This window comes from Eschrichtius robustus, chromosome 2, assembly GCF_028021215.1.
Source record: "Eschrichtius robustus isolate mEscRob2 chromosome 2, mEscRob2.pri, whole genome shotgun sequence".
In the NCBI taxonomy this organism is placed as follows: domain Eukaryota; kingdom Metazoa; phylum Chordata; class Mammalia; order Artiodactyla; family Eschrichtiidae; genus Eschrichtius; species Eschrichtius robustus.
The window spans coordinates 30,189,956-30,215,215 of NC_090825.1; the positions used below are offsets into that span (position 1 = coordinate 30,189,956).

Here is a 25,260-nt window from a genome sequence, read left to right on the forward strand (position 1 = left end):
CTCCGGTCGGCCTCCAGGAAAATAAAGACCGGGAAGACCCGGCCCGCCCGTGCCGCAGCGAAAACGCCGCTCCGCAGGATCGACACTAAAAGGCAACATCCACAGCCGCCCTGAGGAGAAGGGCGCAGAGAAGAGCCGCCGACGCCTCGCTGCCGGCCGCCGCCCGGCCCCGGGTGCGGTGCGGAGCGGAGCTGGCCGTGCGCTGCGGCGCAGCCGAAGACGCGAGCCGAAGTGGCGGCGGCGGCGCGGCGGTGGCGGAAGTGGAGTGGGGAAGAGGGGGTGGTTGTTAGTGTTTGGCGCCGGCGGAGGGAGTCATTCCTGCAGCTGCACTTCCGGTCGGCATTTTGTTCTGAGAGGGAGAGACGAAACGAGAGAGACACACACACAGGGCTCCTTCCCCCCCCGCCCTCCCCCCCCTCCCTCCGTCGGTACCGACTCACCCGACACCACCAAGCCGCAGGGAGGGACGCCCCCGCCGACTGGAGGATTGGTTCCCGGGCCGGCGGCGATGCCCCCCCGGTAGCTCGGGCCCCCGGTCGGGTGTTTGTGAGTGTTTCTATGTGGGAGAAGGAGGAGGAGGAGGAAGAAGAAGCAGCGATTTGTCTTCTCGGCTGGTCTCCCCCCGGCTCTACATGTTCCCCGCACTGAGGAGACGGAAGAGGAGCCGTAGCCACCCCCCCTCCCGGCCCGGATTATAGTCTCTCGCCACAGCGGCCTCGGCCTCCCCTTGGATTCAGACGCCGATTCGCCCAGGTAAATTCCTGCTCTTTATTTCGGCGGCGGCGGCGGCGGCGGCGCCAGGTCCTCAGCGTCTCTCCTCCTCGCTCCCCTCCCCGCCGTTTCCTTAGCGGCCCCAGGTCTCCTCCACGGGCGAGTCTAGAGTTCGCTCCTCTCTGGTGGCAGCCGCCCTGGGTGGCGGTGGTTTGGTACCCTCTCCCGGCCGGCTCCGGTGGCGGGGACTGGGCTCCTGCCGGGCGGCCGGGGAGGCGTAGGCCCGGCGGAGAGTGCAGGCCGCGGGCCAGCGGAATCTACTTGAGCTCGGGGATTAGGAGAGCTTCGGGCTGAGCGGAGCTACTGCTGGTCGGTGACAGGCCTCGCCCGGGAGAAGAGCCGTAGCTAGCGAGGAGGCGGAAACAATACAACTAACAGCAAATGTGCCTTGACCGTCCCCATATTTACAACTTTCCTGGTCCGGGAGTGGGGAACGTCCCAGCGAAACAAACAACCCCCCTTCTTCCCCCTGTGACCCCATGAAGGGAGGAAGTAGTTTCAGTTAGTGAGACAAATGTAAATACTCAGACTCGGATCCAGTGGTAATTCTTTTCCTGTGTAAAACTTGTTTGGACGTTGGAAAGTTAATAAAGACTCATTTTCTTTTTAAAAAGAATTAAGTCGTCCACATGAATATTTCATATAGGAACCCGTAGTGTGGTAGACACTGCATATGACCCCCACCCACGCAAAGAGCTTTTATGTTGCTGTTTGACAGTGTGTTGCACATGGACTTTTTATTCAAAGACAAGTATAAAGTACTTGACAGGTTTACCCTGCCACTTTATATTTGTGTGCGTTGTATAAGGACAGTTTTAAACGATTATACATAACACACTTAGGTACTTCCTGATCTAAACGTGTAGAAGCTTAAAAAAGATTTTTTAAATGTTCTGAGAATTGTGCTGAGATACAGGTACAACCAATTTTCTTTAGAAGGATAGAAATTAAGTTATGCTTAAAATCCCTGGGAGGTTAAAAAAAAATGTAGAAGGTGCCATCCTTTCATGTCTGGGCAGATCTTCTTGAGGTCCCAGGATTGTCATTGGCTGTTTGTGCCCATGATGTTTGACTGTGTAATGAGAGAGGTGTCATTTTAATAGGTCAAATGTATCTGTAAATGCTGGAGAAAAAGATCAGTTCTATCCTAAATTCTAGTTCGCAAGTAAGTTAAGTGTTTAGATCTTGCTTATGGAGGCGTTGGTAATGTAGGTTGGCATAAGGGAAAAACCAATTTAAAAGTCCTCAGCCATACAAGTTGCACAGAAAAATAAATGTACCTGGGTTAGACTGTTTTGATAGTTTGTCTCATAGTCACTGAAGGAAAACTTTCATTGCTTAAAATGAAGCGACACTGATCAAAAAAGTCCCTTGTTTTATTAGTGGGTGTTAACATTGGTTCGAATTTTTTGTGTCTCATTGAATTATTATTGTCATTGTAGAATAAGTAACTTTTCTGAAGGTTGTTTTTGAGTTTGGCCCTCTGCTTAAAATAAATTGTTCCACATTTCCTGCAAACGTATGGATAAATGTTAAAAAGAGTGAAGCTAATATAGCTGTCACGTACGAGGCATGTTTTTAATGCTATAAATCCGTGTAGTAGTCAGTAGCGTGTCCGTGATTTGTATTGGTCAGGGAGCAGTTTGAATTTTAAAAAGCCTGAAGCTCCTGCTGAGCCCCAATCCCGGCCTCCCTCCCTCCCACTAATCTCCCATTCCTGTCTTTGTGCTGCCTGCTCCTGTTAGACACTGTTTGCTACAGGGCCTCAGGCCTACACTGGGTGGGGGGCACGCGAATGGGGGCTGGGGAAGGGGGGGGAAGAATACAGAAGGTAGGAACAGTTCACTTCTTAAGCGGAGGATTTGGGAGTGGGAGGCGGGGTAAGGGCTTCAATGTAAATGTTTAAAAGGCCCTTATATGAACCTGCGATTGTCTTTACAACTTTTATTTAAATAAAATACTGAGATGTATGTCAAGGGATGAACATACTTCTTCTAAAGGTAATGGAAAGAGGAGTTCTGCTTGCTTAGTTTTCATCAACAGGAACAACTTATCTTTAGCGTTTTATGTAGTTAAAGGGAGCTTCCTTACACAGATGTTTAAATCAGTATATTAGATATCTATTTATGTGACTGATTTTTTATTGTGACTTTGGAATTAAAGTGAATTAGTTCCTATCAGACCTTATTTTCCTAATTCTACATATTTAGTAATCTGTAAGTAATATAGGTTGTGTGATAGCTTTCGTTCAGATACCATAAATATTTCTTTAAATTACATTGAAAATATTTTTTGTTTAGTCCAAACCAATTAAATAGATTATTTTTAAAGGAGACATTGTGAAACTTGAGTAAAACCTAAACTTGAAGTTTACATTTTTGATAACTTAGTTGGAAGGAATAATTTGTGTTTCCCTAGAGATTATGAATAGTCTGCTCTACCTCCCCTGTATTGGTCGGGATAGTCACCAGTGGCTAATCTTGTATTTCCATTTTTTTTTTTTTTTAATTCAGCGAAAGGAAACAACTATAAATGTTCCAGAAATCTTATAATGCTGGTTATATTATAGGATAAATATTTTATAATATACTTAGAGGAAATTTCAACAGTATGGTTTATTGTTTCTTTTGAGTCTGCAGAGTTACCAGTAACTTATAATAATTACTTGAAAAGAAAGTAGTTTTAAAGTATATCATGAAAGTCTAGTAAATCAAATTAAAGTTGAATAGTAAATAATTACTTCTATTGTTTTGAGATGAGTATATTGGGTGCTTCCTTTTGAAAGCCATTCAACAAATTTGTTTACTAAAGTTATTCGAAAGCTTTTTGAACCTGTGCTACGGATCATTATAATACTGTCCACTTTTAAGAAGAAAAGAGTTATCTTCGAAGAAAGACTATTTCAGATTCTCTTTGGGGATGAAAAGTGAAAGTTTTCAGTATGGTAGTAAGCCTAGTTTTGGTTTTCTGCATAATGATCATTATTAAATTTCAAAAATATTATGAGCAAAGCTGTACCAATTCAAACATGAAGTTTTCTTTATTTGGAGCCAGGCTACCCAACTCAAACATGTATTTTCTAAGGCTTCCTAAACTAATTTCATATTTAATTTTTTGGTACCAATTCATCATCAAACTGCTATAGAAACATTTGAACCCATCTGTGTTATATTTTGACATACTCTATTGTGGTATTTTTACTCTCCCAAAATAAGGTGTAAAAATTAACAGTAAAGAGTAAATAAAAACTAAAGAGTTTGTGTTTTACACAGTTTCATTTAACTTTCCGCACTCTGTTGCTTATTAGGAAAAGCATAATTTGTAAGTAATTCTGAAATTTTTTAAATAATGTAAAATTTCAGTTTTATATAAAGTGACTGGGGAGACTGAGGTAAATAAAAATTCTTTTCATAGAAATGTAACTTCAATTCCGTTTATCACATTCATTTGCCATAAAACGAATAGGAAATTACTGACTAGGAACTTTATAGAAGCCTGGTAATTAAGTGTTTAGTTGACATCTTTAATATCCTGAGCATACTAAGTTGGCTTTGGTGGTAATGTGTGGTCTTATGTAGCTTTTAAAAATCATTTAAAAATATACTTTTTGAACAAAGTTTTTTTCTATTTTTAGCAGGTGTCAATAATTATTCTCTGTATTTTTAAATTGGTCCTTTTTCAGGGTGACCTGAGTTCATTCATAAATATTCTCATTTCCCTGCAAGGTAAATGACCAGCATGATTTCCATTTTTTGATGAAAAACTCAGAGGCCACATGATTTGTAGAGATTCATGTAGTGACTCAGTGGGGGATTAGGTATTCTCTGACTCTTAATAGTTTCTTATTAGATTATGTTGCTTTAAGAAACCTGTGAGCTTTGGTCATGAAGCTAGGTATTGCTCAGTGCTGACACTGATACCATTTGTGATTTTTTCCAGTTATCTGAGTCCAAGGTGCTTTTCTCATCTCCATAGAGATACGATACTTGTCTTTTGGTTGTATTTTCCTGGTATGAAAATAGTACTTTTACATTAGAAATCTTGACCTTGTGTGTATATATTTGGTGTTCAGGTGATTAAGTTTATTTACATATGTCCCTCTTCAGGAGTGTAAGTGAATTAACTGTATGTGTAGTAAATAATGACTCCTTAAAGTTTTATTCTTACTGTGTTTTTCAACTACTAGAGTGGAATTTTAGTGTTTCTATTTGATTTAAATGCAATTTTAAACACCAAATCTGCAGTCAGTTTTAATGAATTGAGTTTTGTCAGATTGCATTATGTTTTAAGGCAGGTTTCTTTCTATTCCCAAAGTGATATTACTAGGAGACATCATTTCGTGATACAGCATTGCCAGCTAGGTAAGATTTTGAGGGGTTATTATTTGCCAGGAATTGTGTTAACGTATGTATGACCCCCCCCCAATATTATCTCATTTAATTCTGCTAACAGGCTCATGAAATAGAAACAATTATCATCCACAATTTACGGATGAAGAAACTGAGGCTGAAAATGTCAGAAAATTGTCTATTGTCTTATTAGTATGATCAGTCTGATTTATATTTGTTCTTAAGGACTTAGGATTCCACATTTCTAGTTTTAGTAAATTCTTAATATTATCCTTTAGTTGCTCAGTTGAATCAATACTTAAAAGTCAGGTAGTCAAGGAAATTATGTACTTTAGGCAAAGAACTAAAATAGAATCCAGACTATATATGCTATATATATTAATGATAATTTCAATAATTTTGAAGTCAGCACATCTTTACTATCTTACATTTTAATTTTGAGTTTGTTAATCTGAATTTTTTACTTCTTTTAAGTTTTTTATATTGAGTTGAAACTGTCAAAGCATCTTTTTAGAAAGGGAAAATTGAGCTTTAGAGTAATTTTATTCGTAGAAATGTATATGACCAATTTGTATTGTAGTAGATGAATCTATAGATTAGTATGACTGGTACTTTTTAAAAATTCCAGTATTTATATAGCCAAAGAATGTGGATCGTTTTGAAGTTCTCAGCTTGGGAAGTTGTGCACTTATTCCAGAGCTGTTGCCATTACATACACTTTTATGGGGATTCCTTTAGTGAATACCTTTATAGACCTTGAACTAGTATTTTTTTATCATCCTTAATGGCATACATTTATCTTCAGGGGTGAATTTGAATTTTAGAGACAGTAAAAAAGTAATTTAGAACTTAGTTTAGGAAAGCTAAGATTTAAGATCTCTTTTGTGTCAGGCATTGTGTTGAGTACCTTACATTTGTAATATGTAATATTATTGAGTGATTCCCATGTGCCAAAAACTGTGCCAGGGGCTTTATATGGATTTTCTCAATTCTTCAAGGTATAGTATGAGTTTGGTTATATTTACTACTCTAAGATATTTGAGAAAACTGAAATATAGAATGATTAAGTGACTAAGGTCCCACAGCTAACAAGTGGAAGAAAGTGGAGAAGGGACTCCAGAGTTGATGCTTCACCCACCAACCTTAACCACTATACTGATTATCGTGATTACCTCCCAACTATCCAATGAGGTTAGTGATAATGTTCTCGTTTTACAGACAAGGAAGTTGAAGCTCATCATGTTTAATAACCTGTCCAAGGTGGCAAATCTAGACAGTGTTAGAGATAGGATCCCAACTCAAATATGTCTAATTCTAAAACTTCTATTCTTTCCATTCTACCACTCTGTCTCTTCAAGATTTATAATACTTTTTTTTGTTTGTTTTTTTGGTAAAAAGAGTAGGCTTGATTATAAAGTAGTGAGACTTGTTTTTCTTGTGTGGCTTATAAAGCGATCCTATGGCTTAAAAAGAGGAATTCTAAAGTTTTTTGGTCAGTTATAGCTGATTCATTATCTGATTACAGTCTTTTAAAACATACCTTGTTAACTTTACACTATATAAAATATACAAAATGTTTCTATGTACAGATGTGCATTTAAATAGAATATTGACTTTAAATATAATGCATGCTGTATTTTTTGAAAGTGTGGAAAAGCCACTTTATTTTCATAATATTGTGATTCTTGAATTATTTTTTATAAAAACGTTAAGCATTAAAAAATATTCTCAAGAATACACTAAATTTTTAACATAATTAATGTAGGTAAATTTTTTGGCCATCTTACGTGTGTGTAACATCATTTAACATGACATAGCAAACTCTTAAAATTTTCTTTTGTATGTATTTGCCTTTTGGCAGAAAGGAAAAACTTTAACAGGATGGAAAAGCATAGAATTAGCAACATTGATTAATTTATTTATTAAAATAATTTTGTATACTTTTACCTCTTCTGAGAAATTCAGAAGCTGTGACATAATTTTGAAATACTGGATTCCTTTTCGTTACAATGAACACATTTGGGTCACTTATAATCTCAATTCTTTAGTCTTGTGCCAATAAAATGCATATGTACTTCACAAGTACTGTTTTTTAAAAATAGTCACTGATTCTAGATACCTTAAAAACTAACAGTGCTTGAAACACTGATGAATTATTAAAACTCAAACTATAGGTTACTGTAAAAATATTAATATTTATGATGATATATTTAATTTTTTTATTTACAAACAAACAAGTCCTTGAAATTAGTCCTAGTAAGGAAATAGGAGTTTTTCAACACTGAGTTTTCTCAACACTGCTACTTGGCAACCCTTTCAGGATTTTATTTTATTTGTTCTTTTGCTTGGTTTTTTCCTATATTTGCTATGTTTTATTTTATTTGTTTTTTTTTTTAATTGAAGTATAGTTGATTCACAATATTGTGTTAGTTTTAGGTGTACAGCATATTGATTCAGTAGTTTTGCAGATTATATTCCATTATAGGTTATTATAAGATAATGGGTATAATTCGCTGTGCTATCCTGTATATCCTTGTTGCTTATCTATTTTAACCCTTTCAGGATTTTAAAATCTGCTTTTAGTGTTCTTTGTCTGATAAGGTTGCCAGTTTCTACCTAAAGAAATTGATGATCTGAGTATAAGCTATACATAATTTAGTTTTTCTTTGGTAATGACCAAATTGAAATTTTACATGGGTATATATTGGCCCTAACTCCCATTAAAAAAAAGTACTATTCTTAAAAAATTGTTGCACATAACATAATCTTTTTCCCAGGGTTCTGCCTTGCCTATGTCTCAGAAAACTCTTAAGGTTGAAAGTTGAAATGTAATGGCCTAAAAGCTACTGTTATCATTTTTTTCCCTTTGAGAAAAGAATTAAGAATCCAGTATTCATGCTGTAATCTACTCCAAGTTATCCTGAAAGACATATATGTAGACATATGAAAGACATATGTAATATTTCCATCACCCCCAAAAGTTCCCTTATATCCTTTTGTAATCAGTTTCCTACCCCTAGTCTAGCCTCTGACAGCCAGATCTAATTTCTGTCCCTATAGTTGTGTATTTTCTAGAATGTCACATAAATGGAATCATATAAGCTTCTGTGTCTGGTTTCTTTCACTTAGCATAAGGCTTTTGAGATCCATCCATGTTGTTGCCTGTATTAGTAGTTTGTTGGTATCTGAATTTTGAAATTGAATTTGATATACTCTTTAACTTTGGTACTACCCTGTCAAAAAATACTTTGAACGGTTTTAGATATTTGTCTCAGATTTTGCAGCTGCTTTATTATTGGACATAATTTTACTTGCCCATGTTTACCCCTCAACTCCAAAAATCTTGTAATTTACATTACTGTTGAGTGGCATGCATTTATACTAGTTAATTCTGTTAGGTTAGATGCTCTACCAAGTAGGTAAAATAGACATTGCCCTCTTTTTCATCATAATTAAAATAGGTAGCATCATGTATTTTGAACATACAGCACATAGAAACTGGAACAATGGTGCAGTGATAACTTATCCAGAAATTGAGTTTACACTTTAGTATAAAATTGCTGTTTATACTAAAAATAGAGCATAGGTTATAGTGAAGAACAGTCATTGCTTCTCCTCTAATGCTTAAAGTTAGAGAAGTAGTGCTATTTACTGAAAGTTGGGGCAGATAATGATGAAAAAGAGTTATTTTATTTGACCACCTATTTTGTTCCCCCTCCCTCCTCCCTTTTTGAAACCGCTTTCTCTCTTGGGTTCAAGGATATCAGTCTCTCATTTGTAGACTCTTTTTGCTAGCTCTTCCATCTCTGCCCACTCCTTAAATATTGGTATTCCCAAGGTGGTTCTTCAACCTTCATTCTGTTCTCTCTTCCTATTGATTTAATCTATTCATTTGACTTTTTTTACATGCTGATGACTCACATATCTATCTCCAGAATATAATTCTCTTCTGAGACAGATCCAGCTGTCTCACCAGGCACCTCCTGATGTCCCATAAATACTATAAATTCAAAAGTAGTGTAGAAATCTGAACTCATCTGTCAGTTCTTCCCTAACCTTATCCCCTCCCACTCAAAAAGAAAAACTATTCTTAGAACTATGTGAAGTAGGTTAATGTTCCCATCATTAACTCAAGTTGCCTAAACTAGAAACTTGGTGATAATGCTTGACCCTTCTTCTTTAGTGTATCTCCAAACGAGTTGTTTACCCAGTTGTTTACCCATTCATAGCACCTCCCTGAATATCACTTGAATCCATCCCTCCTTTACAGTTTGATTCTGAGAGTGGGCTTGTACGTACAGCTTGTTGGATGGAATAACTTATAGCATTTTAAGAAAGATTTAGAGGTAATTGTGAAAGATGTATTTAGTGTTAGGATACGTTTTGCTCATATGCTTGGGCTCTGATGTTTAAAATTAAGGTGTAACTTTCAGTACCTTTCATGTTTTATAGCTTACATGTCAATGTCTTCTGTACCCATTTCCATATCTAAAATCCAGAACTTCTTACTTTAGAGCCCAGTGTATCAAGTAGAACAGTTTGAACTCAGTCTTCTTTCCATACCTTGCTTTTAGAGCACTACATTTCATGGATGTGTACGTTCATTTAAATACTGCATGTTTATGTGTTCAAGGGGCAGAGTCTGAACTGAGAAGAAAATGAGAATGTAGGAGCAAAGGAAGGCTTTTTGATTGACTTTCCTGTACTGTGGAAGCAACTTTACTTGAATAACATTTTCATTTTTATTGCAGGTAACAAAACTAAAGAAGCAAATGCAGTGGGGATATGATACTGTTCAGTTGCTAGGCATGCAAACATTTTTAATGGCAAGAGTCACACATACTGTAGCTGTATTACTTGTTTGTGAGTTTGGAAGTTGTTGCTCATGGTTTTGTATAACCTTGCAATGTTTCTTCCTTAGAATAAGTTATCTCCTTATTCCCCAGTTTTAACAGAAGGGTATGCTTAGACTTACTGATTTAAATAACCCTAAGTATCTCTTGTGAAGGGCATCTTAAAATGTGATGCTATCTTGAAAAATGAAGTAAACATTTTCTTCACTGTATCTAGAATTTATAACTAAAGAAATAATAGGTGCTGTATTTTGTTCTAGTGCTAATTGCCATGTTTTTGAGAAAATGGGATCAGTCCAAAGGCTGTTTACAAAGACTGACCAAGAACCTTGCCTAGTTATTGCGTTGTGGTGGCTTGCACATAGTAAGCATTCAACGAACAATTGTTGAATACATGAATTTGAATTATATTTTAGTTTTGAGATATAAGACTGATTGGAGTGACAGAAGATAGGTGGGGCTTGCTAAATATTAAGCAAATTTGATAGAAGAAAGGGAACACTGAGCCCGTAAAAGGTAGGACAGCCTTTAAAGCAAAGAATTGTGTAATTTAACTACTTGTATTTGGACAATTAGGTTTGTTTAGCTGGATAAGAGGAAGATCTATGTACAGAAGTGTTTTTGAATTCTTTCTATTCTTTTATTCCCACTCCAGTTTTGCTTCTGATTTCAAGTATTAGCTCTGGGCTTCCATCTTCAGTGGTAAGGGACAATGTAATAGGCTCAGAGATAAAATGACCTGCATAATCCAGATATGCATAGTAGGACATGGAAGGTGTTGGTGGGAAAGGGAGAGAGATATTATAGTTCTTCAATCGTTTCCAGTTATTCATGGTTTTTAGCTTATGTCAAAGTGCCATTGTCCTCAGTATTGAGATGAGGGGGCCTGAACACTAGAATTTAAAACGACTTAGAAATTACAACATGCTTGTTACTATGCTACCTCGATGTTGAGCCATGTTGCCACCTATGCTAATTATCATATGGTTTTAGTGATTCTGTTTTCAACTAGACGATAGCCACCAAAATTCTAATGTTCTTTATAAAAATTTCATACTTTAGCAACTCTCCATTCCCTTAGTTTTCTTGGGAACCAAAACTACTTATAGTTTGCTGGTATGTTAGGTAAGGCTAAATTGTGGGATTTAGAGCTTAAAAAATTTTAAGAATCTCAAAGCTAAAGCTTTTCCCTCTCTTTTTTCCTTTAATTATAGAAGCAGTATGGAAAAAAACCGCATGCTATTTGGAAAATAGGAAAAATATATATATAATCTCATATTTTATGTTTTTCCCTACTAGGTTTTTAATAAAAATATTTATATGAATGTAATTATGGTTAAATATGTATTTACGGTATAAATATATGTACCTAGTCCTGTTTTCTCTTAAGGTTTTATCATAAAGATATTCCTAATTTTTTATATAGTGTTCATAAATATTTAAAATGTTACCCAACATTTTGTCAGTGGATGAACCGTAATTTTCTTAGTATTCTATTTCGGACATTTTACTTGCTGTCACTTCTTTCTGTACGAAAATGAGGCAGTGGAACATCTTTATATGTATAGTTTTTTTTCCCCCTTTGGGGGCTTTATTCATTTAGAGTAGAATTCCGTTAGTGGTAGTTAGGCCAAAAGGTTTGAACCTTTCTGTGGCACCTAATATGTATTTCCAAAAATAATTTTACCCTTCCATAATCTTTATTTTCATTCGCGTCTTAATTCATTCAGTGAATTCATTTCTTTCCTACGATGCACCTTTCCTATTAAGATTATTCTTAGGTCATTTAAATGCTCATCTTCTCCACTGTTGTGGCTGTGGTCTCTTTTCAATATATTTTTGAACTTTTTCATAATAAAAATAATGGGTTTTTCAAACTGGATATATCATTTGGAGGTATTATATAGTGAAATTAGCATAGGATCTAGTCTGAACTAGCTACTAGCCAAGTGACATTTAGACCAGTCATTAAGCCCATTTCTTCAGCTGTAAACTGAAGGAGTTCTCAGGTTTCAGGATTTTTGTGGACTAATAACACAAAACAAAGGGGAAAAAAAGGAATTTAGATAAATGAAAGAAGAGAGTAGGTAGGTCCTAGAGATACAGTTATAGTTAAGGGATCATCAGTCTTTTATCTGCAGAAAAGTAGTAGGTAGATTTTAGATTGGAACGTATGAAAAAGAAAAATCAGTTTTTTGGTAGGTCCTATTACTTAGACTTAATATTTGAGATATGAAACATCTAGTGTGATGTAGACTTGGCTGTGATCTCACATTCATTCTCTTGTTCATCAAACATCAAGTGTTTCCTTTATCTCAGGAACTATAAGGCATTACAAGTGGTGAAATAAAATATTTCACTCTTGCCTTCAAGGATCTTACAGTCTAATAATAGACAGATAAATAAAGATTTTGTTACAATATCAAGATTAACAAAGAGGATACAGTAGGAGCACTGAGGGGGATCACCTAATTTAGACTAGAGATGGTGTATAAAGTAAGTTTAGAAGGCCATTAATTAGACTTGGGAGTCTGGGGCAACAGTTTGATTTTGGAAACTGCAGATGCTTTGATTATTGGAGCATAGGGCTGGAAAAGGAGCGTGCCAAAAATATTCGAAGCTACAGAGAGGGGCAGGGTCCAGATTATGAAGGAATGTGTATGCCTTTAAGAATTCTGCATTGGCTTCTGAGTTGAGGATTGATTCTCAGTTTCATATTTCTGGGACTTGAAGTATGAAAGTTCCATTCACTAAAGATCAGTAATATAAGAGGAGAAGGTTATAAGAATTGGAAGATGGGGTTGTAGAGGAAGGGAAGGAGATGATATTACAGTTTTAAGCATGTCAGTGGGACATTCAGGTTTGTGGTAGATATGAGAGTCTCAATACTTCAGAGCTGAGAAGACATTAGGCTTTCCTTTGGCAAAGTCATAATTATGAATTGGTCTATTAGGAAATTATTTTTATGAGGACATTTCTAAATCTTTGTAGACTTTTAAAAAGGATATGTAAAATTTAAGTTTAAAACCATGTTGAAATCCTAGAATTTCTTTTATTACCTTAACTGAGAATATCCAAGGCAATATTCAATTTATTATTATAGTTCTCGTATAGATATACAAATTAGAATTAGCATATAACTTTTATTTATTTTATTTATTTTTTAACATCTTTATTGGAGTATAATTGCTTTACAATGGTGTGTTAGTTTCTGCTTTATAACAAAGTGAATCAGCTATACATATACATATATCCCCATATCTCTTCCCTCTTGTGTCTCCCTCCCTCCCACCCTCCCTATCCCACCCCTCTAGGTGGTCACAAAGCACCGAGCTGATCTCCCTGTGCTATGTGCCTGCGTCCCACTAGCTATCGGTTTTACATTTGGTAGTGTATACATGTCCATGCCACTCTCTCACTTCATCCCAGCTTACCCTTCCCCCTCCCCGTGTCCTCAAGTCCATTCTCTAGTAGGTCCACATCTTTATTCCCGTCCTGCCCCAAGGTTCTTCATGACCTTGTTTTTTAGATTCCATATATGTGTGTTAGCATACGGTATTTGTTTTTCTCTTTCTGACTTACTAGCATATAGCTTTTAAAGCCAACATAAGTTGAATAACTTTTGGCTGCTTAATAAGAATACAGTCTACCAAACACTGTATCACTTTTCACATTTTGGATGGAATGGATATTAAAAAATTTAGTGACTTGGTCAAATTGTTGTAGATACTAATAGTTATTTGAAAATTTCTTTCAAGGCTGACCTAGAAGATCTCTCCAAACAGTCTTAAATCAGGGTTAAAAGTAGTATTTAAAAAAAAATCTTACTTGGTTTAAATTACCAGAAGATAATAATACCGTTTCTTCTTATGGCTTTGTTTTCCAGTATATTGACTATTACTATGAACTTAGGATAACAAAATGAATGTTCTTGTATGACTATTTTCTATTGTATAAGTCTGTTCTTAGGGCCTTCCTGGTGTATTTGTCTATCCAACTTAATCTGAAGACTGCTTCTTTAGTTGGTTTTATACTAAATGCATACATATTATGAGATCTTTAGTGAGAGCTATGTTGCTTTGCTTATGAGGGGATTGTCTTTACAGATATAATTTAAGGCCTCCTTTTAGAATAATTAAATAAAAAATGAAAAGCAGTAGCTTTTCTGAAGTATTATATGCAGGAATAATTATGAAGGAATCAAACTGATTTATCAAAAATAATTTACCAGGTCAATATCAAAATGAAAATGAGTGCTTTCCTAGGATCTAAGTACATTTAAATAAATGTACTTTTTGGGTTTTTTTTTTTTTTGGATTAGAGAGGTGGCGTGTCAGAATCACCTAGGGAACTTTTTCAAACTGTAACCCTTTTATGGAGATGTAAGATAAGTTTTATAAGTTTCTCTATTAGCTAGTTCGTTAGTAATCATTCCACAAGACTTAATTGAATAACTGTTGTGCTGTCAGCAATGAATTCTAGGCATTTGATCATAGGAATTTTTTTCATCCTCGCTCTCAAAGTTTACATGGCTGCCTAAGAGATGCCTCTATTTTATTTATTTATTTTTTCTATTTCTATTTTATTTTTCTCTATTCTATAAAAATATCATCTGCGAGGCATAAAGGAGCAAGGAACCATGGTGAGCAGAGTTATTAATGACTTAAAATTAAAAATAGAGGTAGAATGGAGAGGTGTGTTGAATTCTGAAGAATGGAGTGGAGTTTCTGGTTATGAGAGAGAATGTAGTAGAATCGAGGAAAGAAGAGTAGCAGATACTACAAATGAATTTGGCAAAAGAATTAGTGAGAAAAATTGAAGTTAAAAACTCAAATACAAGTTAGCAACAGTACTTAGAATAAAATAAAAAATGATGAACTGACTGATCTGTTCGTAACGGTGGCTTATGTTTAAAAAGTTTACTCAAAAGTCAAAGTGCCTTATTTTGTATATGTTTGATATACACTCTTACAAAGTGATGTGTAAAATGCTTGGAACTGTGCTGTGCACTTACAGTAAGTCCTCAGCGAATATTTATTCTTTTTATTTGTTGACAGCTACCTTTCTAATTGGTGATTTGATGAAAAACATACTTGTCAAGTATATTTCTAAATAAAAGTCTGCGAGTTTGTGACATAAATTATTAGGAAGGTATTGGATAAGAAACAAAAAGTTATCAAATCAACTCAAGTTCATCTGGTATTGAAATGTGGTAAGTACTTCACAACACAACTTGGCTATATACCCCAAATCAAGTGAAGTATCCCAAATAATAACTCTACTTATACAAGGAACTTGATTTAATTCATTCTGTTATCTAAAGTTAATTATGCCTCTAAAGGTATTGTACTATACTGCTGTGTATGGCAATATACATATATATACAATATATACAAATATATCCACTATATTTTGGTAGCTCATTTTGTATTTTCCAGCTTCACACCTTTTAGTCAAAACATTTACCTCCTTTTCTCTCCATCTATCCAAATCCTACCTTCTTTCTATAAAGTTCTTAGGGGTTTTGGGTAGTAATGGAGAGAGGTAGCATATTAGAGTCACCTGGGGTTTTTGTGGGTTTTTTTTTTTTTTCCCCAAGCTTACATTTTCTCTCTTTGCTCTTGCCCCAGTTCATGTGATCTCTTCCTTTTCTAATACATACCTGTGTGTAGGAGTTAGTAATGTAAGTTATATGCTGACTCATCACATTTTCATATTGTATATCAAGCTACGGCTTATTTTGTTTCATTTTCACATTATATTATCAATCAGATTATAAACTCTTTGAGGGCGGGATCTGCCTGTGGTACCTTATAAAGTGTCTTGCCTGGAGCAGGCTTTTAGCAAGTGTTTGCTGATAAGTGGCTCATCTGAACTAGTTTGAAAAGGTTTGGAAACTATTTCACATTCTTAAAAACCATAAAATTCACTCTTTTAAAGTGTACAGTGGTAAAAATTCAGTGGTTTTTAGTATATTCACAAAGTTGTACAACCATCATCACTATCTAGTTCCAGAACATTTTCATCCCCTGGAAAAGAAACCCCATACCCGTTAGCAGTCACTCTCCATTCTCCCCACAGCCTGCGGCAACCACTATCTACCTTCTGTTGCTATGGATTTCCTTATTCATATAAGTGAAATCATATAATGTGGCTTTTTTGTACCTGGCTGCTTTCACTTGGTCATCCATGTTGTAGCATGCATGAGTAGTTAACTGCTTTTTATGGCCAAATAATATTCCATTGTGTGGGTATACCACATTTTACTTAACCTTTTGTCAGTTGATGGACATTTGGGTTGTTTTCACCTTTTGGCTATTATGAATAAAGCTTCTGTGTTTTCAGTTCCCCTGAGCAGATACATAGGAATGGAATTTCTAGGTCATATGCTAACTGTATGTTTCACTCTTTGAGGAACTGCTAGACTGTTTTCCAAAGAGGCTACACGGTCTTTACATTTCCATTAACACTGAGGTTTACACTTTTTCTGCATGCTCTCTAATACTTGCTATTGTCTGAGTATAGCCATCCTAGTGGGTGTGCAGTGGTATCTCATTGTGGCTATGATTTTACTTTGGGCATCTTTTCATGTGCTTATTGGTCATTTATATATCTCTGGAGAAATGTTTATTCTAATCTTTTGCCCATTTTTAAGTTGGATTATCTATCTTTTTATTCTTAAATTATTAAAATTTTAATATATTGTGGATATGTGTCCCTTATCAGATGTATGATTTGCAAATATTTTCTCCCATTCTGTGGATTATCTTTTCACTTTCTTGATAGTATCCTTTGAAGTGCAAAAGATTTTCATTTTGTTGATGTCTGATTTATCTGTTTTATTCCTTTGGTTGCTTGTGCTTTTGATACCATGTTTGAGAAACCATTGCCTAATCCAAGATCATGAAGATTTACACCTATATTTAGTTTGAGCTCTATAAGTCTGATCCATTTTGAGTTAATTTTTTGCATATGGTATGAGGTAGGGATCCAACTTCATTCTTCTACATGTGACTATCCAGTTGTGCCATTAGAATATGTTGAAAAGACTGTTCTTTTCCCATTGAATGGTCTTGGCACCCTTGCCAAAAATTAATTTAATGTAAATATAAGAGTTTATTTCTGGACTCTCAATTTTATTCCATCAATCTGTGTGTCTTGCCTTTCGCCAATATCACGCTATTTTGATTACTGTAGCTTTGTAGTAAGGTTTGAAAATGAGAAGTATGAGTCCTCCAACTTTGTTCTTCTTCCAGATTGTTTTAGTATTGTGGACAGTGTACAAGTGTTGCACTTCTTTTGTTAAATGTGTTCCTAAGCATTTTATTCTTTTTGATGATATTGTAAATGGGATTATTTTCTTAACTTCATTTTTCAGATTGTTCATTGCTAGTGTATGGAAGTACAATTGATTTTTATATATTGATCTTGTATCTTGCAACCTTGCTGAACTCCTTTATTAGCTCTAACTTATACTCCTTTCTCTAGGGACAATTTATGTTTGTTCAATATGGTTCATTCTGTTCTCCATTCTTCCAGACACTACATGCCAACAGTAGTTACAAGACAGACTTTTTCCTCTTGTCCAATTCTGCTGCTTTCTGAGCTGGAAATAAGCCAAACAAACTTGTACATATATGGAAAGTAAGATTAGATAGCTCAGAAGAAAAGTTATGGTCACATTATGTCAAAATTTTCATTTAGTGCTATCTGGCTATAGCATAGGATTAAAAATTGAGGAATTGTGGTCTAGAACTTAAAGCAGTGTGCTTTACCTGTAGTAAGGGCCATCTCAAATGTTTGTTGCGGGAATAAATAAATGCTTATGATAACGATGTGTATATATGGATGCAAAATAAATTCTGTTGATTAGTAATTTCTAAAGTCTTTGTCTTCCACTGGTCAATAAGTGATTTTCATTAGTGCATCTGGAAAGCTTGAACCATACAGGGTGTGGGGTGGGGGGATAAAAAGAATGACTAGGCAAAGAGGGTAAGAGTATTAGGGAAGAGGAAAAGAAGGTAAGAGAGAAGAGAGGCAAGGAGGCAAGATTAATAAGTTGACTTCTGTCAATACAAGCAATATAATGATATAAAAAATATATCTGCTGATTAGAAACAAAAGAAGAGAAACAGTGATAGTGCATTATTATTCCTCAAGTTCAAACTTCTGTTTTTTTAACCTGAGTCAGAATTGAACCTAAAATGGCAAGTACATATATAAAGAAATGTTCATCATCAGTGGCAATTAGAGAAATGAAGAGGTGTACTCTAGTTAGCTTATGATGTGTTCTGTTGATCAACAAGGATTAATCAAATGCAAAAGTACCTTAAAATTGTTCTTATGAGATAAGTTTTAGCTTCCATTAACATTAATACTGTTCTTATCACTAACCTTTCGGTGTTGTAATACATATAAAAATGGGTAGGGTAGTTCTTCCTGCTCTCCCTCCCCCTCTTTAAACAAACATTTATCAAAAAATTTCTATATATTATTCGTTGTCATATTTAACACTCTTAGAAAAGACCTCCTGGAGTAGATATTATTTGCATTTCCAGGTAAGGAAATTGAAGCTTAGGAAGTCAAGGTTACACAGCTTACACAGGAGGAAGGAGAATTTGAACCCAAGTTTTTCTGATTCTAAAGCCTAGTTTTGAAATCTTAACTACTATACAAATACTGCTTCTCCAGTTCCTTTGAGGAGCCTGCACTGAGGTTGATAATATTACACATAATACTCCTTGGATCCTTAAACTATAAATAACTATTAAATAAGATTTAAAGCAGAATTTTAAAATTGCATTTTAATTTTACTTCAGAAAAATCTCAAGTCTTTGCTTTTGGAAATCAAATATAGTGTTTGCCCATTCTTTTAATGTTGCTGTATCACTCAGTTTTTGTGGTTTCAAAAATTTCTTTAGTGTCCTCACTTTGGAAAGTTGGCTCTTAAAACTCACGGAGTCAGGCTTTGAGTCCAGAAGCTAATAGACTCAGTAAAAGAGGAAGTCCTGGGAGAGTTCCTTGAATAATTTTAGGATGAGAAGGTTAGCTTAAAGAGATGATGGGTAAAAGTTAGGAGTGAAAGAATTCTGAGTTTTCTCTGTTTTGAAAACTTCTGTTTTACCTTAGATCTTAACCAGAGTAAAAAAAAATAAGTGTAATGTGGTTACCTTATAAGTACTTAAAAATTAATATGTATTATATTTCTTTTTGATTGAACCTCTATGGAAGTTTTATATCATTTGTTTTGTTATACCTTTCTTGCGGAATTCCACATTCAGTGCACATCTTTGTTTTGAGTTTGGTTTTGTTGAGCTTTGAACAATAGGATTTTGTAGAATGAAATTTAGCTTAAAGAAATCATCCAAAACATTGGATGGTGTTGTGCCCTTTTAAAAATGAATTTTTAAATAGGTTTAAAATAACTGATAATCCTTCCAAAGGATTGCTTTCTAAATCTTGTGTCAGAGACATGTTTGGCTCCTGATTTTGTGAACATTTTCCATTTTAAGCCTCAGTCACCCTTTCTATGATTATTTGTTTATTTTTTCCTTTCCTCTTTTTTCATCTGTTACTGCAAGTCTCTTATTTCATGCTCTTCAGAACCTGCCTTTCAATGTATATCAGCTTTTTATTTTTAATTCTTAGTTTTTTAGATTTTAGGCCCATAGTGAATTAATTAAGGTTTTCTGTTATTCAATATTACTTATTTTTTAAAAAAAATTTTTTATTGGAGTATAGTTGCTTTACAGTGTTTCAATATTACTTTTTTTTTAAGGAAATCTTTTTTTTTTAATTTATTTATTTGTTTATTTATTTTGGCTGTGTTGGGTCTTCGTTGCTGCGCGTAGGCTTTCTCTAGTTGCGGCGAGCAGGGGCTACTCTTGGTTGCGGTGAGCAGGGGCTACTCTTGGTTGCAGTGCGTGGGCTTCTCATGGCAGTGGCTTCTCTTGTTGCGCAGCACAGGCTCTACGCACACGGGCTTCAGTAGTTGTGGTGCATGGGCTTAGTTGCTCCGCGGCACGTGGGATCTTCCTGGACCAGAGCTCAAACCCGTGTCCCCTGCATTAGCAGGCAGATTCTTAACCACTGCACCACCAGGGAAGTCCAGTATTACTCCTTAAGTACACTTATACACAGAGTTTAAAGTCCTGCTGCTAATAGAATCAATCCCAGATTGTATCATCAGAGACTATGTCTGCTGATAGATTAGGTGTTACTTCTAGTACTCTTTTGGGGGGACATTGTGACAGACTAGGGGTACTTAGTGCCTTGGTTGATGACATTATTGCTTCCTATACTTTGTAGAACCTAGAAGGAGCGAAACAGAAGAGTCCTTTTCAGTTCCGTAATGATTTAGAAAACAGAAGAATTCTTTACTAAAACTTTTAATTGCCTTATTCTTAGCAATGAGGATAATAACAGTAAAAGCAATAATGGCTAATATTTATTCAGCTCGCTGTTTTGAATATTTTACTTGCATTATTTAATTCTCACTACAATCTTTTGAAGTATACATATAATATTATCCCCACTTTACAAATTAGGAAACTGATGCTTACAAAGAATGTGACTTGCCCAAAGGATAAGAGAGGGAAGGAAATCTCATGAGCATTTCGGAGTTGGCATAATTAAAATGAAAATGTGCTCTCCTAAGTTGAATTAGACTCTAAAGCTCCCTGAGGTCGAGAACTTAATATCATGTTTATTGCTTTGTTTGTATTACCTAAAATGGGATTTGAGTTTTGCACAAGTGCCAGGCGTATGGTATATACTTAGTTTTGTAAAATGAATAAATGAGGTTGTGAGAGGCTGGTTCATTAGCCTTAGCCATGAGTCTTCTGGACGGAATCCATATGAATCTCATTTGCATTGCATACTTGTTCTTTTTCTTTAGACTACCATTTTCCCTGTATCTGGCAGTGTACCTGGCACGTTTCTGTTCATTTTTCAAGTTCCAACTAATTCCATCTCTTCTGTGACCCCTTCTTGTCTCTTTTAGGCAAGATTTGTTGTTGCATTCTTTATCTGGCCATTTTTTCCCCTTTAGTTAGCCTTTATTATAATACCTATTATATCATATTGTAATTATCTTCTTCCACTATCCTGGGAATCCTTATAGGTCAGGAGAAGGGTGGTGGTGGACTGTGTCTTATTCATCACAATTAAATTCAACAATGAGTATAGTTTCGGGCACTTTAGGTGCTCACTAAGTATTTGGGCTGAATGATTCCATACAAACAAGCTAAAAGTAGACTTGTAGGTGAATGTTGAGGGACTTTATTTCAATGCTGTTCTCTCTGAATTACTGTCATTTGCTTTGTGACTTTAGATTATGAAAAATCATTCCTCTAAACTGCTTTCTTTCAGAAATAATAATTGAGGAGATACTGTAGTATCTCAGGATTGTTACTAGGGCTTTCTAAGAAGTTCTCTGACATCCTTACCCTTTGGGGAAAAAGATTTAAGAAAGGAGGAAAAAACTTAATAAAAGATGTGCTCATAAATAAGCCAAATATCTATGAATGAACAAGTTATTTAAGAATTTGAGTATAGAAAGGAGTATATTAGATTAAGTTTTAGGATCCTTAAATACAGGGCATAAGTCAGAATTACATCTGTTCTTACACATACCACATTGCACATGGAATTGTTTATGAGGTGCAGTAGAGATAATAAGAATAGAAGTGCACTACCATATATATACTACCAAACGTAAAATAGATAGCTAGTGGGAAGCAACCGCATAGCACAGGGAGATCAGCTCTGTGCTTTGTGACCACCTAGAGGTGTGGGACAGGGAGGGCCGGAGGGAGGGAGATGCAAGAGGGAAGAGATATGGGAACATATGTGTATGTGTAGCTGATTTACTTTGTTATAAAGCAGAAACTGGCACACCACTGTAAAGAAATTATATTCCAATAAAGAAGTTAAAAAAAAAAAGTGCTTATAAATAGGATAGTGCTATATGTTAGTTTCTGCAAAAGGAATTTTATTAAACTATTAGGACGCTGTAAATTAAATGATTCTTAGGAATTTTGTCAACAACCATGTTAGTTACCTATTGCTGTATAACAAGTCACTCCAAAATTGCACAACTTAAAACAGTAAACACTTATTATCTCCCAATTCCTGGTTTAGCTAGGTGCCATGTAAACTCTGGGTGTCTCCCAAAGCTACACTCCTCCTACAGTCAAGGCATCATTGGGGCTGCCGTCATCACAAGGCTTGACTAGCAGAGGATCTGCTTCCAAGCTTACTCACTTGGCTCTTGGTGGACTCAAGTTCCTCACTGGTTATGGGCTGGAGACTTCTGTTCCTTGTCATATGGACCTCTCTGTAGAGCAGCTCACAATACAGCAGCTGACTTCCCTCAGAGTAAGAGAGGGTTCTCCTAACAGAAGCAATAGTCTCTTTATAATGTAACCTCAGAGGGACATGTTGTCACTTTTTCTGTTATTGATTTGTTAGAAGCAAATCACTAGGTTTAGCCTACACTCAAGACGAGGGGGTTACACAAGGGCATAAGTACTGGGACGATGGCATCATTGGGGGCCATCTTGGAGACTTCCTACCACAGTGCCCTATGGATTAGTGTAAGGATTTGAGTATTGCAAAAGTTAAAAAATGCAACAAAAATAAGAACAGGTTGGGAATTCCCTGGTGGTCCAAGTGGTTAGGACTCGGGGCTTTCACTGCTGGGGCCCGGGTTCAGTCCCTGGTTGGGGAACTAAGATCCTGCAAGACACATGGTGTGGCCAAGAAAAAAAAAAAAAAAAAAAGGAACCAGTTGAGTTTTTTAAACATACTTTTAATGCATAAAGGATAAATTGCCTAAAATTATTAGTCAAGAGAAAAAATATGTAGTTTGTCAGGAATTAGTTGGAAAAGGTAATAAGGAGCATAAAGGATAAATTGCCTACAATTATTAGTCAAGATAAAAAATATGTAGTTTGTCGGGAATCAGTTGGAAAAGGTAATAAGGAGTGAATTTGAGTAATCTAACTTTAAAGACAGTATTACTACAAAGTGTGCCTTCGTGGAATAGGGTCCTCTCTTGGTATACATTTCTCGTTTCTGTGTTGGTTCTGATATAGAAGTCTTTTCCTGGTTGAAGGAGATCCACTAATGGAGGATTCTTATTTGAAGATATGAGACTTAATAGTGGGTGATTGAGCAGAAAAGCCTACAGTTTGCTTATAAGATCAGGGTTAGACTTGACTATGGAATACCTTCTTAAATTTAGTTTTTCATGTATGAAAAGGGCAGTTTCCCTTGTGCTTTTTTCCCCTTTCCTAAATTAGTCTTAATGAGGAATGTATGTGACATATAAAGAAAACAAACTTTGAGAAAGGCAAATGGAGAAAATATTTTGAAGATACCTATTTCTGAATTATTTTTTGGTTTAATATATTTTCAATCAAAATTCAGTGAGGTGTTGGGGAAACTTGAAGTAACATTTATGTAATTTATCTAAAAATAAATAAGAAAAATTTGAAAACTATGAGTTAATAGGGAGGGGAAAACAGACATGCTTTACCATTATGTTAAAGCATATTATCAAGTGACAATAGCTAAAACATCACTATACAATAAATCATGATAGGTAAGTCAGTGAAACAGAGCAACCCTAAAATAAATCCTACTATCAACTTATCTCTGCAAATTAAATATATAATCAGTATAATATGTAATATATAGTATATAATAAATATACATAAAATATGTAAAGGAATTGTGTATTTTTAGCTCTCCCAGAACAATTTTAAATAATGATAGTGATACTAATAATATTATGATATCTTGGGACTCTGTTTTAAGACTAGTTTTAAAAAGAATAATTTGTTAAGCATAATCTTGGGAGCTTTTTACATAATTTTTCCTCTGTTAAAATCATTGTGTTGTCTTTATTAGTCTTTCTATTAAGAACGACTTTTTTTTTTCCTATCAAACTACTAATGCAGTGGCTTTTAAAAATTTATTCTGCCTGTGTTCATTGAATGTATCAATGAAAATAACAGTCTTGGTGGCTCCAGAGTCTTCAGTGCTATCTACTCTGATTCCATCTCCACTAACCACTTTAAAAGTTATTCAGTAAATAACTTCTTTGGCAAAGTGAGATGTCCAGGAACCAAGGATCTACCTGATGCTGTTCCATTCAGCTCCAGGTCTTGCTCCAGTAGGAAATAGATTTATAATGTTAAAATGATTCAGGTTCTCAAAGTCCCACCCCCCAGCTTACAGCACAGAAAGATGCCCAGTATACATTATAAGGCTATATAGCTTCTTCAGTGGTCTTAAAATGATCGTAGAAGTGGAAGCCAGTAGTCCCCTTAGGTAATCTTTCTTTTACTGTAGCCTCAGACCCAAGGTTTTCTCCTTTCCTTTATTTATTTATTTGTTTGTTTATATGAAACATACCACTGTAACCTGAACAGATTTTGTTTTATTTATTGTTAGCTTAAAATTGTTCTTTGCAGAAGGAAGTGAGGTGAAAATTTGATTACAATATATGGACTTTTCCTCTCTCCCTAATAATTTTCCTTAAATTAACTACCTACATTGATCAAAAAAAAAACCAGTTAATTGACTTTGTTGCAACCTGACTTTTTATTTTGTCAGTATGTAGTTATATCTTTCTCACTAAGTCTTAAATAGAAAGTATAGTTAATACTTAGTGATTTCTAGGTCTGAGTATTGGAGAAAAGGGCACAAAATTGAAGAGTACTAGATTTTGAATATTTTCTAGAACTTTAACCTTTATGTTCTTTGAGGGAATGATAGCTTATTAAGCACGTTATTGCTATGGGAAAACTGATCCACAAGAAATACAAATGAGTTTCAGAGTAGTGCTAAAATGCTGTGGTGTGTTTCTTTGCACAGGTAATGATTGTGGTAAACTATGGATTTCACCTGTCTTGGTGAGCCATTTCAAGTGTTTGCATTCTGAAGCAGTGGTTTTCAAACTTTGCTACATATTACAGTCACCAGGAGGGTGACTTAAAATCCTGGTTCCCAGCCCATACTCCTCTAACAGTGAAATCAATATATACAGGGGTGGTACCCAAGGCATAAGTACCTGTTTAGAGTTTTCCAAGTGACTCAAGTATGTAGCCAAGTTTAAGAAACACTCTTGAGAGATGCTCACTGAGCATCTTTTAAAATGCAGATTATGATTCAGTAAATCTAGAGTAGTCTCCGGGAGTCTGCGTTTCTAACAAACGACCAGCTGGTATGATACTCCTGGTCTGTATTCCACACGTAGAGTAGCAAGGTTCCAGAGTACT

General features: G+C 35.5%; 1 protein-coding gene across 4 annotated transcripts in view; it reads left to right on the forward strand.

Annotated features, from left to right (window-relative positions):
* The first annotated feature begins 343 nt into the window (after positions 1–343).
* The window catches only part of NIPBL (NIPBL cohesin loading factor), a 199,184-nt gene continuing 174,267 nt past the window's right edge, over positions 344–25,260 (forward strand). For all 4 annotated transcript variants that reach the window (XM_068535241.1, XM_068535244.1, XM_068535242.1 and 1 more), the window contains exon 1: positions 344–753. The gene's annotated coding sequence lies outside the window, so the exon portion shown is untranslated. The remainder of the gene's footprint in view (positions 754–25,260) is intronic.